We start from the raw sequence: 6,534 nt of genomic DNA, 5'->3' as shown, positions 1-6,534 counted from the left end.
TGTCCAATTGTTGACACTCGGCAAATCGCTCCTTTGCTGAGTGTTTCGATATGACACTCGGCAAAGTACATTTATATTTCATGTGTAAAATTTTAATAACGTGTTTTACTAATTTTTTCCCCGTAAACTTTGAAAAAACCTAGTCAAAATCACTAAACACTACCTATTTCATTTTTCTACTAATATTATTCCATTATTTCATGGAGTTATAGCTCAAATTGAATTTATATCTATTAAATTTATATATTTGCAGTTAATAAATAAAAATTATCAAACGGGTCCGAAAATTCCCAAAATTTGACATGAACCAATCTATGTTGTCTATGGCCTATACAAAAAATTTGAAGTCAAACCCAAATTCAAGTGCCAATTGGACTCAAAATCTTACCGCATCCTTGCAACTTCTATGAATCCTCTCCGCAGATGCTTCGATTTGTAGGCATCATACGTCAAAAATTGTGCGAAATCTTCTCAATTTTTTACCACAGCCTCCACATATGAAATCATGGCATCTTGACAAATCTCGTGATTTTCATACGTCATTTGATTTTTTGAGAATTTAAAAATCATTCGACCACACGTTTGTGGTCGTGTTTTCTGAACAAAATGTTCGAAATTTCTTTTCATTTCCCGGATGAGACCTCAATTCGGACTCATTAACATGAATATGATTTTTCCACTCATTTTATTCCATTATTCCAATTGCTTGCAGTTCAAATTTGACTTAAATCAACAAATTACTCTAAATGAAATTAATTCATTAAATATAGCAAACAGACCAAGAAATAGACCATCTTCTAACATGCAGTGCCAAATGTCATACGTGGGGAGTAGAAACAGTGTGGAGGGTGGAGGAGGGAAAAAATAGTTTTGGTAGTGTCGCAATGAACACTTGGCAAACATAGGCATTTGCCAAGTGCACTTGGCAAACATAGGCATTTGCCAAGTGCTGGGGAAAACACTCGGCAAACACTTGGCTTTGCCGAGTGTCGAGCGAAACACTCGGCAAAATTGGAACTTTGCCGAGTGTCTGTGACGGACACTCGGCAAAGGACTAACGTCCGGCACGCCCCTCTAACGGACGTCGCACGTCGCACGTGCCGGTCACGTGGTCATGATTTGCCGAGTGTCATTTGTTTGCCGAGTATCGGTTGTGACTTTGCCGAGTGTTTTTAATTTGACACTCGGGAAAGAGAATTTATGACGAGTGTATAATGTTTGCCGAGTGTTTTCACGGAGACACTCGGCAAACAGCGCCGTTGCCTAGTGCCCGAAATAAAGCACTCGGCAAATAAAAAACACTCGGCATTTTTACTGTTTCCGTAGTGTTTGTATGGGTTGAAGCCTGAGAGTTCTCTGGTACTGGTGGGAAACTAGGGGTATAATCTAGCCCTTTATGAAGCTGAGGAATCGGATTAGGTGTCTGATTCGAATGTGATTGAGGTTGAGGGCCCCCCGTTGCTCCTGAAAAAAGGTTGTGTTTGAAAATTCCCAGTTGCTCCAGGGAACGGAGGAGTATTAAATTGTGTATGAAAATTCCCTGTCACTTCTGAAAAAATGGGGGTATTATCTTGGGAAAAAAATTGCCTGGGAACGGACCGCAAAATACTCCCGTGCGGCCCCCGTCTCGATTCGTTGCGCTGGCGGATCGACGCCTCCGCGCGCACCTCGCTCGCTCGGCTCCTCCGCACACACCTCAGCTCGGCTCAGCTCGGTCGCGTGGTTCGGTAGCTCGACAGCTCGCTCGGCTCGTCATCAAAATCAGATGAAAACAGAAACCAGCGCAGAAACAGAAACCATCGTCCGCTAGATACAGAAATCAGCGCAGAAACAGAAACCATCGTCCGCTAGATGAGAACCGCCCTATCTCTCGTCTCCACGTGAGGATCCGTTCGTTGTCCGCCACCGCATCCCTTGCGTGCCGCCGACGCTGCCACCGTTTCCGGCGCCGTATCCAAGTTCAGGAGAAGCAATCTTTGTGCGATCCTAGACCGTGGCAAAGAAGGACAACCGCCATAGAAATCTTCGATGAACATCGCAACCGTAGCAGCTATCATGGGAGAAGGAGGCCAGGAGGATAGCAGTCTGAACTCCACAGCAGGAGAAGCATCCCCACATATCGCAGCTGCAATGGCGGTAGGAAGCCAGGAGAAGGACAACGTTCCTGACTCGTCTCCTATGGTGTCGTCTGTGCCTGCCCTAGCACACAACGGAATGCAGCCAACGCAGGTACATATTTTCTTTCACATTCTTTGATCACGATGAGTTTTTATGTGTGTGTTTGATCGTGCTACATGACCTCGACCTCCACTGATTTATGACCATATATATGCTAGATTGCACAGAACTACTCCGACGATAACATTAGAGTGTGTTGTATGATACCTGAAGAAATAGGAGATGAAGCACCAGATAAGGTAACTAAATTACAAATAATTTATTTAATTGAGAGCGTAATTTATTTCGTATGCTAAAGGTAAGTCACATTAATTCTCGACTAAATGTGCAACAGATGGCTGATGAAGTTGTGCAACCTATGATCGTTCCTGAAGTTGGAATGGCTTTCGAATCAGAGGATAAAGCTTATGAGATGTACAACACCTATGCTGGTAAGATTGGGTTTAGTATTAGAAAGAGCCATACAAAGCGACGAGGAGATGGGACTCTACGTCAGAAATATTTGGTTTGCAGTAACGAAGGTCATCGAGAAATTGAGTCATCAAGGCACACTACAAGGACGGGTTGCGATGCTCGTGTTCAGTTTAGTGTTAGTAAAGAGGGGATTTGGACGGTGCAAAAGGTTATACTTGATCACAACCATTACCTTGCTAGTCCAAATAAAAGGGGCAAGCTGAGGTCCCAACGAAGTGTTCAAGAAGCGGAAGGAAGCTAATTGGGCAGATGAGGGAATCCGGGATGAAGCCAGCTCAAGTTTTTGAGTTTATGAAGGAGTTTTATGGAGGAGCAGACAAAGTGCCATTCTCACGGATGGATTGCAACAATGAGATTGGCCGTGAGCGTAAGAAGTACTTAGAATCCAATGATGCAGAAACACTACTGGAATACTTGAAGCGTAAGCAGATGGAGGATCCAACATTTTTTTATGCCATGCAAATAGACAAGAAAGATGGTCGGATAGCTAATTTCTTTTGGGCAGATGGCCAATCTATCATGGATTACGCATGCTTTGGTGATGTTGTGTCATTTGACACAACATTTCAGACTAATAAGTTTGAAATGCCTTTTGCTCCATTCCTCGGAACTAACCATCACAAGCAAACTATCATTTTTGGAGCTGCATTGTTGTTTGACGAGACTATACCATCATTTGTTTGGCTATTTGAAACCTTTCTAACGGCAATGTCAGGCAAACATCCTAGCACAATCTTTACTGATCAAGACGCGGCCATGGCAGGAGCAATTGCTTATGTATTTCCAAACACAAGTCATCGCCTCTGTTTGTGGCATATTTACCTTAATGCTGCTAAACATCTCGGCCATGTAATTCAAAAGCATCCTGACAAGTTTCTACCTGATTTTAAGAGATGTGTCTATGAAGACAGATCGGAGTTTTACTTCAAAAAGAAGTGGGATGAATTGTTGCGTGACTACAACCTTGAGGACAACAAATGGATGGAAAACCTATATGATTTGAGGGCAAAATGGGCTGCTGTGTATCGTGACTCGTTTACAGCTGATATGAACTCGACCCAAAGGAGCGAAGGTATAAATAATGTATTCAAGAAAAGATTTCGTAGAAAACTGGGTCTTTCAGAACTTCTTGAAGAATGTGAGAAGGTTTCCAGTAGTCTTCGTAATAATGAGTTGGATGAAGATTTTAATTCACGTCGAAAGAGCCCAGTTACTCATATTCCTCTGTTGAAGACCGCAGCTGAGTCATATACAGGGAGGATGTATAAAGAGTTTGAGGAAGAATTTAACAAACAATTTTCATTCTCTTGTAAGTTGTTGCAAGCCGAAGGGTCAATTCTGACATATACGGTTACACATATGCATTCTGATTATGGAGCAACTGTCATATTCAACAAAGCAGACAGTACCATTACATGTGCTTGCAGGAAGTACGAATCCATAGGTACGTGTGTATATATATATATATATATATATATATATTCAAATTTGAAATTGCAATAATACAGCATCTAATACAAATTGTTGAAACATGGCATTCATATCTGATAGGTATATTGTGCAAGCATGCCTTCAAAGTCTTCAATGTCAACGATGTTTTCATTTTGCCTTCACAATATATCCAGCACAGATGGACAAAATATGCAAAGAGAGGATTTTATATTCAGAAACAAGGATCTGAGGAGGAAAGTTTAAAAACCCATGCCGCACGCATCTCACGGAAGGCAACATCTATTGCATTGAAGTGTTCAAAGTCAAAAGAACTTCTTGATCTTTTGGAGGAAGCCATGGATAAGTTGGATTTGGATGCAGATAATTATCTAAGTAAGATGGAAGAACAATCGAATGAGGCTCCTCTTGTTTCAGCTGACTTCGCAACAGATACATTTAAAGGTACAATATCGTTTAGAGTTCCTGAGGTGTAAAAGGTGCAAAGAGTAAACGAGGGACCATCTCCCTTGAAAAGAATACAGGCAAGAAGAAGAAAACTGCTAAAAAGAAAGGTATTGATCGTACCAATTCTAGCATTATTGTTTTATTCTATACTTGTATTATTAACTATATGTGTTTGACTATAGGAGAAGAATCAAATAATGTAGCGGAAAATAGTTATGAAGGTGCTAGTCCAGATAAATTTATTGTAAGACTTTTGGCTTTGACTGCATTTATTTTTCATATTTATTTGCTTACATATTATTTTTATAAACATTTTCATATTCTATGACAGGACCTAAATGATGGTAGCGTTGATGCTAACAGTACAATACCACACTTCAATATGCACGGGAATTCTTCTGTCATGAGTGTTCCATATATTAGAGGAGGATATACAAGTCTCTTACTTGGAGTTGATCAAGCTGCCACAATGCAGCTGCCTGCTAGAAAATTGGATTTTGATGGACCGACAAATAAAGAAAATATGTAACCTTGTTGTGTTACAGCAGAAATTTATTCACTGATGCTTAATTTTCATCAAAGTTGTGTTACAGCAGAAATTTATTTTTACTGATGCTTATTTTCATCTAAGCTGTGTCGGTTGGAACATGTGAACTTATCTATGGGATCATATAATTTGTTTTTTCAGATTACCATATTGTACCCTCTTCTGCCATCATTTTTCTTCTTTTTTATACCACATAAGAGGATTACTGAGCCAGATTCATACATTAAGACAGTATATATTTTTTTCCAACACATCCATATATATTTCATATCAAAAGAAAAGGTGATACATTGATCATGTCAAGAAAAGGTGATACATTGATCATCATGTACATCTGTGATTACTACAAAGTACAAACTACAACATTAATCTGTTTCAAATTGAAGGAGCCACAACAAGAATCTGACAATGGTGGAAAATGTTACAACTGCATAAGAAAATCTAGGTTGCAAACTTCCTATTTTCTGACGCAGGACACCATCTTGTGATAGTACCATCTGGAGAGATCATCTTCAGTATTGCTGCATTGTCTGCATCTATATATAGTTCAATAACCAATAGGCGAAATCATGTTGTCAGTGTAGTTGCTGTATTGTCTATATGCCCTCAGTTAGGAAGATCGGGAAACTCTGTTGTTGCAAGATGGCTGAATTCTTCGGAGGTAAGTATCATATTCTGTCCGCATATCCTGATGCAATGCTGTATGTGCATACAAGAGTTGATCTGACCTACATTTGTGAGCTGACAGTGAATTTGGCATTGTTGCAGGATAGAACAAACCAGTCAATTGATCATGAAGGAATGAGAATGGCCTCTGCATCACGGTTCGGTGCTCATGATGGTTTCGCTGAGCTGAAGGATTTTCTCAGCATTGCATATCAAGATTTCCACGAAGATACTAAAGGGAGCTCTGACAGCAGATGCCTCCATGAGATGCTTGAGGAGTCGCAGTCCGGTTCACCTGTTTCCTCTCCAGTGAAATTCTTTTGGTAATGTTCTGCATTACCAGCTCATCAGACGGATCTTGGACTACCAGTTTATGTGTCCCCATGTCACCTATGGGTTCAATTTTCTTAATACAACCTTCAACTTCACCAGTTATTTCGAAATCAGCACCAGCTTGTGAAACACAGATATCCCCACGAACATCTGACAGGGGTAACAGATAAGTCCTTTAATTAAACTAAGTTAGCAAATGTGTATAAACGTTAAATTCAGAAAGAAAAGGGGAAAACCTTTAACATCTGCGTCTTCTGAAGCAACATGGTGAGTGTTCTGTGGTGCCAATTCAGTTATATCTAGATCAGTTGCTGACACACTTCTCTGGAGAAACTCACCACTTGATCTGGCAGTATTTTCTGGCTCATGAACTAGTTCCAGATTATTTAATAAATTTGTTGTTTTGGGATTAGATGGAGAGATGCAAAATAGCATTATCA

At 40.2% G+C, this 6,534-nt stretch overlaps 1 pseudogene; it reads left to right on the top strand.

Annotated features, from left to right (window-relative positions):
• Positions 1–2,130: 2,130 nt before the first annotated feature.
• Positions 2,131–6,088, top strand: LOC117849281 (protein FAR1-RELATED SEQUENCE 5-like; annotated as a pseudogene).
• The last annotated feature ends 446 nt before the right edge of the window (positions 6,089–6,534 follow it).

This window comes from Setaria viridis, chromosome 3 (assembly GCF_005286985.2).
Source record: "Setaria viridis chromosome 3, Setaria_viridis_v4.0, whole genome shotgun sequence".
NCBI lineage: Eukaryota > Viridiplantae > Streptophyta > Magnoliopsida > Poales > Poaceae > Setaria > Setaria viridis.
The sequence above is the reverse complement of the archived record's forward strand: the minus strand, read 5'-3'. Positions and strand labels throughout refer to the sequence as shown.